At 52.2% G+C, this 11,342-nt stretch overlaps 1 protein-coding gene across 1 annotated transcript in view; it reads left to right on the plus strand.

Annotated features, from left to right (window-relative positions):
• The window catches only part of IGSF21 (immunoglobin superfamily, member 21), a 155,630-nt gene that overhangs the window by 109,664 nt on the left and 34,624 nt on the right, over positions 1-11,342 (plus strand). The gene's annotated exons all lie outside the window — the stretch shown is intronic.

Here is an 11,342-nt window from a genome sequence, read left to right on the forward strand (position 1 = left end):
CTTGAGGGCCCGAGGCCGGCCGTGCCCAGGCGTGACCTGTAGCCTCCCAGGAACCTCTTCTCCTTCCAGCACTGACACCCGGGCCTTAGGGAGGCAGGGCTCAGCCTCATCCCTGGAGCCCCGTGGACTCGCAATTTGGCGGGCAAGAATTTTACCAGGAGACCACCCATGCACCCGGACTCGGTGCTTTGAAGAGGCTCTGATACATTGATTAGGATGAAAGAGGACCCGAAAGGGCTCTGGGACTTCCCGGGGGGCAGCAGCCTGCAGCGGCCTCTGGGCCTCAGTTTCCCCTTCTGTAAGATGGGAGTGAGATGCAGGCCAAGTGGGACATCATGGACCTCCCAGCTCCAGGCTCTGCGACCTGCTGAGGTCACAGGGAGGAGATGCTGAGCTGTGTGGACCCTTTTCCAGGTGGAAGCCAGGAGCCATGTTCCTGGAAACCCTGTGGGCAAAGTGCAATGGGGGGTGGACCCTCCCCAGCGGGGTGAGACTCCGGGAGCCTCTGGGGGGCACGGGAGGGGATTGAGACAGCACCTCAGCGAGGCTGCACACGCACTGCAGAGAGAATGTCCCCTCCGTGTGCTTCCCGAGGCCTTTCCCAGAGCACAGACACGTTGGCGGGCAGGTTAGAGAGCGTGCTAGACTGGACGTCGGCGTTCCTGGGTCTCCACCCTGCGTCTGTGCCTCCATCTCTCCATCTGTAAAATGTGGACAAGCATACCAGCGCCTGTCTCTGGTGGGTGTGGCCCCATACCCCGCCTCAGTTTCCCAGCTTGTAAAACACAGCCTTCTCCCACGTGGTCTCAGAAGCCCCTGCCGGCACTGGCGGTCTCGCCAGGCGCACTCCTGAGTTCTGGGTCAGCCCTGCGGCCAGGATTCTAGGCATGTGGTCTTGACTCCAGACTGTGTGTTCCCTGCTTTCCTCATCCAATGGCATATATCAGGGAAACAAAGCTTGCTGTACTCGGGCCAGCAGTGAAAGCACAGAGGCCCCGTGGAAAGTGACTGCTTCTGGGAAACGGAAAACCTCCAAAGGCCCGACCTCCAGAGGGACGCCGAACCCCGCAGAGTGGCAGACTGTGTACTTTGGCTTCCGGGGGTCGGGCCGTGCTGGGAGGGGCTACGCCAGGGAAGTCTCCCCTTTTGCAGTCACCCACCCACGGAACAGCTCCTGTGTACTTCAATAAGAAATGTTCTCAGCGTCTGGCCCCGAGCTGGTCACATCAAGGAAGCCAGTGAGGAATGAAACTCTTTGTCCGATCGAGGGGCTCCCAGTCTGACGAGGGCCATATTCTCAATTGTTTACTCATCAGATATTTGTTGGGAACCTACTATGTGCCAGGCAGTGGCCACACGCTTTCGGCAGGAAGCATCTTTGTCCTTGGGGAATGTGAATCTGTGCGTGCTGTGGTTTAGTCGCTAAGTCGCTGCATGAGGCAAGTCTAAAACATGAGCGTAGACAGGTAAGTGAGATGACTGTGGGCTCACTCTCAGTCGCTCAGTGTCTGACCCTTTAAACCCCCCTGGACTGTAGCCACCAGGCCCCTCCGTCCGTGGGATTTCCCAGGCTAGAATACCAGAGTGGGTTCTCATCTCCTTCTCCTGAGGAGCTCCCCGACCCAGGGATCAAATGTGCGTCTCCTGCACTGCGGGCGTGTTCTTTACCACTGAGCCACTGGGGCCACTTACGAGACAACTGTCGATAGTGATGAATATTGAGAAGAAAATCACGCAGGGTTATGGGGTCAAGAGTCACTACAAGTGGAGTGGTGGCTGGTTTAGAAAGGGGGCTCCTGGAGGCCATGCACTTAAGTGCTTTCCAGACCTCCCAGTCAACCCGAGGGGAGGAACTCGTTACCCCTGTCTCGCAGACACAGATATGGATAGGCACGAGAGAGCTAGCAACTTGCTTGAAGGCACACAGCGAGGATCACGAAGCCCTCCTGTGACATCAGGCCACTTCGTGCTGGGGTCAGAACCCAGGCCTCTTGACTTCCAGGCCAGCTGGGTTGCACAGATGGAGGCAGCGTAGGCGGTCCGGGTGTGGCCGTGTAGACGGTCCAGCTGAGGCAGTGTAGACGGTCCAGATGGAGGCAGTGTAGACAGATGGAGGCAGTATAGATGGTTCAACTGAGGCAGTGTAGACGGTCCAGGAGGCACATGTTCTCACCAGCTCACCGAAGGATCCTGAGCCGGTTCCTGCCCCCCTGGGCCTGGTGCCCTTCTTTGCACAGTGAGGAAGTGGAGGGAGGTAGCCCTACGCCTCCCCCGCCAGCTCCCACGGAGGCAGAGGTCTCAGGGCCCAGCCCGGGGTGCCCAGCTGGCCCGGCGGTGTGCTCCCAGCAGGCTCTGGGGGCAGAGGCTCTAACCCTCTGGGCCTCTCCCAGGGCGGGTGGCGGTCAAAGCAGGGATGGGCAGACAGCTCGTGAGACCCCAGTTACCGAGCAGGAGGCTGAGCTACCAGGAGGGACCAGAGAGGGGCAGGCAAGAGATGCCACCCTCCCCACCCCAGTGCCCCAGGAAGGCTCTGACCCCTGGACATTCAGGGCATCCCAGGTGGGGCTGCCCTAGAATAGCCGCCTCCCCTATCTCGGTCCATCCTCTGACTGTCCTGCTCAGAGACCACCGTGCTTGTCACCAGTCTCTCCAGCCCTATTACCCCTGATGGGTCAGGCTCGCCGGTGCTCACTGTGCCCACAGGCCTGGATACCCTGTCCCACCCTGGCACGTGCCGATGGTGGGTGACCCTCCTTCTTCATGCACGTTTTCTTACGGAATCCTAGGGACAGCTCTGGGAGCCGGGAGATGTTGTGACCCCTGTTATAAGAGGAGACGGAGGCTTAGGGAGGGAAAATGATTTATCTAGGGTTGTAACAGCCATCTGAGGCCAAAGCCCACAGTCTAAACTAGCGGTTCTCAAACTTGAATGAGCGTCAGAAGCACCTGGCAGGCTTATGAAGATACAGCCCCTGATTCAGCAGATCTGGGCAGGGCCTGGGGATCTGCATTCCTTACAGGTTCCCCGATGATGTCGATGCCAGGACCACATTCTAGAACCGCTGGCCTAAACCTCTAAGTCTTCCAAAAACACTCATTCTGTAATATCTCTGTTGGTATTATTATCTCTACATGTATCAGCAGCTACTCTTATTTATAGGCAAATATATTTCTCCTTCCTCCTCTGACTCTCACCTGCCCCCAGACACGGGAGAATGCCCCATCCCTTCCACATACAAGATAAAAAAGGACATGCGGGTTCGGATCTGAATCCCAGATCCACCAGGTGACCTCGGATTCATTGGCCTCCCTGGGCCTCAGTCTCTCCATCTGTAAAATGGGGGTAAGGATACCTCCTTCCTAGAGTGATTGTGAGGTTTAAATCAGAAAAGGTTTGCAAATACCTAGCCCAGCCTGAGGTGGCCAGGAGGCTCAGTAGGTCTGATTTCACTGTCTTTATGCACACCATCTTGGCGTGCCTGCTCTCAGGCACGGATGTGGCTGCCTGCTCCTGGCCCCTGGTTTTAGCCTTGGCACAGAGAAGTCTCGTCCACTATTTCTTATTCCAAAGAGCCTTAAGCCAGTCTGAGAAGTGAACGCTCACAGCTTTGTACACCGTGCTCCTTGGAAAGGGGGCCCAGGTCCTGGGAGTCAGGGCGGCCCATCCTGTCTCTCCATCCTCCTGTGGGTCTGCCCATCCTGGGAGGAGCCAGGACACTTCCCAACCTTGAAAAGGACAGCCACACCTCACCCTTGACCAGTTTGTCCCAATTCCACGGTACTTCCAGCGGAGACTTTCGCCTGATTCTCACAACAGTCCCTAAGGGGTAGGGTTGCTGGTATCCCCAATTCCCAGATGAGACGACTGAGGCTCAGAGAGGAAAGACCCCACTGGTGGCTGCCCCAGCCCCGGAGTGGCTTGGCTTCTGAGGCTCACCAAGGTCCAGACTGGAGAGGGAAAGGCTGCAAGAGACCGAGGCGCTGAGTGTAGGGAGTGTAGAGCGTATCATCTCCTGTGACCCAGCGGCTGCATCAGACCACGAGTCAGAGCCTGCACTGTGCACGCTGCGTGGACACAGGCGCAGAGAAGCAAGTGGCTTGCTCGGCCAAGACGGCGAGGATTCAATGACATAATCCACAGTATAGAAGGTTCTGAGCCCCGACACAGTCTGAGCATTCCATAAACAGTACCTCTCTGCCAACTACTATACATAAAAGAGACACAGCAGCCCTCCTACTGCAGAGCACAGGGAGCTATGTTCAGCATCTTGCAATAAACCATAATGGGAAAGAGCATGAAACAGAATATGCACATACGCATCCATATATATACGTATGTGTACGTGCGTCCACAGGAGCGGGTGTATGTGTGTGCGTAACTGATGCACTTCGCCGTACCCCAGAAATTAACACAACACAGTGATGTGTAAATCGAATCATTCCTTGGTTCCGTCCAAAGGTTAGGCCTCTGTGCTTTCACTGCAAGGGCCTGGGTTCAGTCCCGAGTTGAGGAACTAAGATCCAGGAGCTGTGCAGTGTGGCCAATAATAATGATGATTTCTTGAAAAACAGTGCGTGTGTGTGTGAGTCACTCAGTCTGTCAGACTGTTTGCAATCCCATGGACTGTAGCCCACCAGGCTCCTCTGTCCGTGAAATTCTCCAGGCAAGAATCCTGGACTGGATTGCCATTTCCTTCTCCGGGGCTCCTGCAGAGGAAATGAGAATTAGACGCCTCAAGTCCGAGGGAGCCTCCCTGGACTCTCTCAGAGTAAATCGACTATACTTCAATATGCGTAAATACATAAATACATAAAAATAGTATCTGTCACCATAAATAGTGTTCATGTCAGTTGAAAATCAGGCACAGTTAGAAAGGTTTAAATTTTGTGTCCCCCTCCTCCCCCACGACTCTCTTCTTTAAACAGGCAGCTTTCAGAAATGAAAGCCGACTCACTGTTTTGACCCGTCCGTGGCACGACGTAGAAAGATCCCATTCTGTCACACGCATGGACACAGTGACCTCCGAGCAAGTGGAGGTCATTGGAAGCTGGGGTCTCCTTTCAGCCACCAGGGACCCTAAGGGCTGTGGCAGCCAACAGCAGGGCAAGACAGCTCCTGCCCCATTTGGGGGACCGTGAGCGGGGCACCGAGGCGCTGAGCAGCATCCACCTCTGCCCGCACGAGCCTCACAAGCCCAGAGTGGGTCCACGGGAGAGGCGGGTGTCCTGGTCTGCCACCACCAAGACGGCATCCGTCTGGAGCATTCTAACGCGCTGTTTCCAGAGGCCTCAGGGTGGAGATCAAAATGCACGCGCAGCTGTAATTTCACGCCTATAACACCCCCGCTCTGTGGAGGGGAAAGACATTTGGGAGCCCCATGGGCAACACCGAGGGTTCGCACTGCACACAGTCATTAAAATGTTTTTATCCGAGCCGCAGATAAATTGTAAGCCAATTTGAAAGTTGCGTGCTGGGCCCGGGGAACACATTATACACAGTCACGGAAGGCTCGCCGAGGCTCTTCTTGGGGGTGTAGGTCATGCAGGGGAGCGTGTTCAGCCTGGGATGTTACAATCAATTAAATGTTGAAGGGCCCAGACACCCCCACCCGCCGAAGCAGAAGAGGCTGTTCTTGTGGTTCTGCCGCAAGACCGAGGCACAGGGCTTCTGGGCCGCCCTCCCCGGGCAGAGCTTCCTCCGTGGGGCCTCGAACCCAGAGCCAGGAATCAAGGCCCCCAGCAGGCAAGCCCTTTGTGCCCATCCCTGTGCCCTGAGTATTGAAGCTACGGTTCATCGCGTGACTCTCACGAGTGCCTCTCAGAGCAGGTGTTGTCATCCCCATTCTACAGATGAGGAAAGGGAGGCTCTGGGAAGTTAACGGGCTCATCCACCTGAGTGCCAGAGCTGAGGCCCCCCGCAGGCCTGCCCAAGACCACAGCTGAGGTTCCTAACAGCTTCTCTGAGCCCCTGACCTTGGCACAAGGACTGTTGGTGATGAAAGTGCCAAGCGAGCACAGGGAGTGAGGGGGCAGGGAGTGCAGAACAAAGAGCGAGTACCCTGCAGAGCCTGCCCCCCAGCTGGGAGCACCTCGCATTCAGAACCCAGTGGGGCTCTCGTTCGTTCAGGGGCCTGCAGGAGTGGGGGGCAGGGAAGAGCACGCCCATCAGTGCCCCCACCCTGCCCACTTCTCCATTCCTGCACCCAAGCCCCTGAAGCCATTCTCCCATCCATGACTACCCAGGGCCCCTCACTACTCAGGCCCTCTGAACAGAGCACTGGACTTGGAGTCCAGCTGACCTGGGTCCAAATCCAGGTCAGTGTCCACGTGTGACATGGACAGTCCAGTACTGAACTTCCTGTCTGGTAAACACATGCCGAATGCCTTCTTTAGTTCAGATATACTCAGTTCAGTTCAGTTCAGTTGCTCAGTCGTGTCCGACTCTTTTCGATCCCACGGACTGCAACACGCCAGGCCTCCCTGTTCATCATCAACTCCCAGAGTTTACCCAAACTCATGTCCATTGAGTCGGTGATGCCATCCAACCATCTCATCCTCTGTCGTCCTCTTCTCCTCCCGCCTTCAATCTTTCCCAGCATCAGGGTCTTTTCTAACGAGTCAGCTCTTTGCATCAGGTGGACAAAGTATTGGAGTTTCAGCTTCAATATCAGTCCTTTCAATGAATATTCAGGACTAATTCCTTTAGGATGGACTGTTTGGATCTCCTTGCAGTCCAAGGGACTCTCAAGAGTCTTCTCCAACACCACAGTTCAAAAGCATCAATTTTTCGGTGCTCAGCTTTCTTCACAGTCCAACTCTCACATCCATACAGGACTACTGGAAAAACCATAGCTTTGATGAGATGGACCTTTGTTGGCAAAGTAATGTCTCTGCTTTTTAATATGCTGTCTAGGTTGGTCATAGCTTTTCTTCTAAGGAGTAAGCATCTTTCAAATTCATAGCTGCAATTACCATCTGCAGTGATTTTGGAGCCCAAGAAAATTAAAGTCTGTTACTGTTTCCACTCTTTCCCCATCTATTTGCCATGAAGTGATGGGACCAGATGCCATGATCTTAGTTTTCTGAATGTTGAGTTTTAAGCCAATCTTTTCACTCTCGTCTTTCTCTTTCATCAAGAGGCCCTTTAGTTCTTCTTCTCTTTCTGCAATAAGGGTGGTGTCATCTGCATATCTGAGGTTATTGATATTTCTCCCAGCAATCTTGATTCCAGCTTGTGCTTCATTCAGCCCAGCGTTTCTCATGATGTACTCTGCATATAAGTTAAATAAGCAGGGTGACAATATACAGCCTTGACATACTCCTTTCCCTATTTGGAACCAGTCTGTTTTTCCATGTCCAGTTCTAACTATTGCTTCCTGACCTGCATATCGGTTTCTCTTTCAAAGATCATCTCTTTCAGAATTTTCCACACTTTGTTGTGATCCACACAGTCAAAGGCTTTGGCATAGTCAACAAAGCAGAAATAGATGTTTTTCTGGAACTCTCTTGCTTTTTCGATGGTCCAATGGATGTTGGCAATATGATCTCTGGTTCCTCTGCCTTTTCTAAATCCAGCTTGAACATCTGGAAGTTCACGGTTCATGTATTGCTGAAGCCTGGCTTGGAGAATTTTGAGCATTACTTTGTTAGCGTGTGAGATGAGTGCAACTGTGTGGTAGTTTGAGCATTCTTTGGCATTGCCTTTCTTTGGGATTGGAATGAAAACTGACCTTTTCCAGTCCTGGTATATTAGAAGGTGATTTGGCTGTCCATACAGACAGACATTTTAAATGTCAATTTTTCATTCATTCATTTATTTACTAAATATTTATTGACACCGGATACATTCCAGGCGTTATCGGATGTATGGGAACTCCGCTTCGGTAGCTGGACAGACAAAATTCCAAGTCCTCCGGGAACAGACAGTGCAGGGAGGAAAGCAGACACGAGCAGTAGACAGCCAGGACTGCAATGTGTGAGAAGGCAGTCAAGCAAAGCAGAGGGAAGCGGGGCTGTTGTAAACAGAGTGAACAGCAAGGTCTCTCTGAGAAGCTGAGGAGATGACCCTCCGAGAAGGTGAGGCCTGAGCCGTGTGGATTTCATGCTTTCATGCGACCAATTCTACAACCACTTGCTTACTCAGCATCTCCCGGGTGCCAAGCATAGTTCTAGGAAATGAAGACACAGCTCATGGAGGGAGGCAGTTCATGGCACAGATGCAGAAGCAATTTGGGGACCTTGCTGAGTCCCCAGGGCTGTGGGTAACATATGATCCTGACCTGGGTGGCTCCAAAGAGCAAAAAATGTATCCTCTCGCAGTTCTGGAGGCTAGAAGTCCAAGATCAAGGTGTAGGCAGGGCTGTGCTCCCTCTGACAGCTCCAGGGAAGAGTCCTCGCTTGCCTCTTCCAGCTGCTGGTGGCTGCTGGCAATTCTCAGCATCCTTAGCTTGTGAACGCTTCGCTCCGGTGTCTGCCTCCATCCTCACCTGGCGTCTTCCCTCTGCACATCTGTGTCTCTGGGTGCCAACTTCCCTCGTCTTATAAGGACACACAGTGTTGTATGAAGAACCACCCTCATCTATCGTGACCTCGTTTTAACTTGGTTACATCTGCAAAGATCCTACTTTGAAATAAGGTCCCGTTCACAAGTCCCGGGCAGTAAGGACTACAGCACCTTTTGTGAAGAGGTGAAAGTGTTAGTTGCTCAGTTGTGTCCAGCTCTTTGTGACCCCATGGAGTAGAGCCTGCCAGGTTCCTCTGTCCATGGAACTCACTAGGCAAAAATACTGGAGTGGGTTGTTCTTTTCTCCAGGGGATCGTCCTGACCCAGGGATCTAACCAGGGTCTCCTGCATTGCAGGAGGACTCTTTACTGTCTGAGTCACCAGGGAAGCCTTATCTTTTTGGGGGGAGACACAGTTAAACCCACAACAGTAGCTGAGCCAGGAGGGGGAAGAACAGCTTCACTTGTCTGATTTCAAAGCCCACACTCTGGGCTCCCAGCCACGTGAGGCACTGTTCACGGTGCGCTTGCTCACCTGCCGGGCACTGTGCTGAGCTTTTCACAAGTTAATTTACTGAACAGTCACGAAAGCTCTGGAAGGCAGGTGCCACCGCTTCCCTTTTGACAGGAGAAGAAGCTGAGAGGTTATACCACTCACCCAGGCTACCCGGCCCAGTAGTGCCAGCGCTGGGGTGAGTGCATCCCAGACTCTTAACCGCTCCACTCTACTGGCAGGCAGAGCATTGATAAGTATTAATAAAATGTTCTCTCTTAGGATCCCTGTGTCTCTTCTAGAGGCTTCCAAGTGCGATTGGCAGATAAAGGTAGAATTCTGCAACCCTAGGCCACAGTGGCACCAAACCACACTAAAAGCTTTTCCAAACCTGGGGCTGGGGGATACGACTTCCACCCCAGAGAAAGGCTGATAATGAACTTTGCACAGCTTGTCTTTTTCATCAGTTATGTTTTACTGAATTTTTATTAAGCAATCTGGTGCTCTTTTCCCCTTGTTTTCTTATTTCAATTGATTTGTATTGTGATAGAATTCACATAATATATAATTCACTCATTTAAAGTACATGAGTCAATGGTTTCCCGGCCAGGCCTCCTGGAAGTAGGCTCAGCCTCTGTCATGCTCCCTGCCCCAACCTGCCGATAGCCCTCTCCAGCCCCAGGTGAATTTATTCTAATGGAATGAAATAATCAGAGTCCAGAAAGAAATCCCCACATCTGTAGTCAATTGATTCTCGACAAGGATGCCAAGACAGTTCTGTGGGGAAGGAAGAGTCCGTTACAAAAAAGGGTGCTGAAACAACCGGAGAGCCGCACGCAAATAGCAAAGGTGGACGCTCCCTCACATCACGTGCAAAAATCAACTCGAAATCCACCATCAGTCTGATGTAGGAGTTGAGACGATGAAACTCTCAGAAGAAACGCACAGAAGACTGTGACTGTGATTCCACTGAGCCGATGTCTGTCTCCAGTGTGATCCTGCTGCCCCTCTGACGTGGACTTGGGGCCACAAGTCCATGAGACGCCTCCCCCGACCCCTGCACCCCGCCCCGTGGCCACTTCCTGCAGTTCTCCCACCAGGAGGCACTCGCCCTGGGGCTGGTGAGCGTTACAGGCCTGCCTGGAGGGTGACAGAGGCTGAGCCCACTTCCACGAGGCCGGGCCAGAACCTGGGGTTTCTGGAGAGATCTGGAACTCTGTTTTCAAACCAGATTCTTTTATTTTTTAACGGTCATACTCCATTTATATTTGTTATAAAAATTTGGCTGTTCCCCCTGTTGTACAATTATCCTTGTAGCTTATTTCTTCTTTTTTTTAAAAAAATTTATTTTCTATTGGAGTGTGGTTGATTTACAATGTTGTGTTAGGTTCAAGTCTACGGCGAAGTGACTCAGTTATACATATCCACATATCTATTCTTTCTCAAAGTATTTTCCCATTTAGGTTATTACAGAATGCTGAGTAGAGCTCCCTGTGCTCTGCACTGGTCCTTGTTCTCCATTTCATATATAGTCGTGTGTATACTGGGCTTCCCGGTGGCTCAGCTGGTAAAGAATCCGCCTGCAATGCAGGGGACCTGGGTTCGATCCCTGGGTTGAGAAGATCCCCAGAGAAGGGAAAGGCTACCCACTCCGGTATTCTGGCCTGGAGAACTCCATGGACTGATAATCCACGGGGTCGTAAAGAGTCGGACACGACTGAGTGACTTTCACTTTCTCTTCTGTAGTGTGTGTGTATTAATCCCAGACTCCCAATTTCTCTCTCCCCAACCCCTTGTACTTGTTTTATACCCAATAATTTGCACCTCTTACTCCCCTACTCTTCTATATTGCCCCTCCCCCTTCCCTCTCCCCAATGGTGAGCATTAGTTTGTCCTCCACAGCTATGAGTCTGCTTCCTTTTGTTATATTCACGCTTGCTATGTTTTTCAGATTCCACATATAAGTTACATCACACAGTATTTGTTTGTATGACTTATTCTAGTATTTAGCATATTTAGCTGTTTAGCATAATACCCTCCACGTCCATCCATGTGGCTGCAGATGGCAAAGTTCCGTTCTTCTTGACGGCCGGGCAGTGCTCCACTGCGAAGCACATCTGCTTTATCCGTTCATCTGTTGATGGACACTGAGGTTGCTGCCATATCTTAGCATTGCTGTGAATAATGCTGCTATAAACATTGGGTTGGAGAAGGCAATGGCACCCCACTCCAGTGCTCTTGCCTAGAAAATCCCATGGACCGAGGAGCCTGGTGGGCTGCAGTCCATGGGGTCACGAAGAGTCGGACATGACTGAGCGACTTCCCTTTCACTTTTCACTTTCATGCA

The sequence above is a fragment of the Bison bison genome, unplaced genomic scaffold, assembly GCF_000754665.1.
Source record: "Bison bison bison isolate TAMUID 2011002044 unplaced genomic scaffold, Bison_UMD1.0 scf7180017864516, whole genome shotgun sequence".
In the NCBI taxonomy this organism is placed as follows: Eukaryota; Metazoa; Chordata; class Mammalia; order Artiodactyla; family Bovidae; genus Bison; species Bison bison.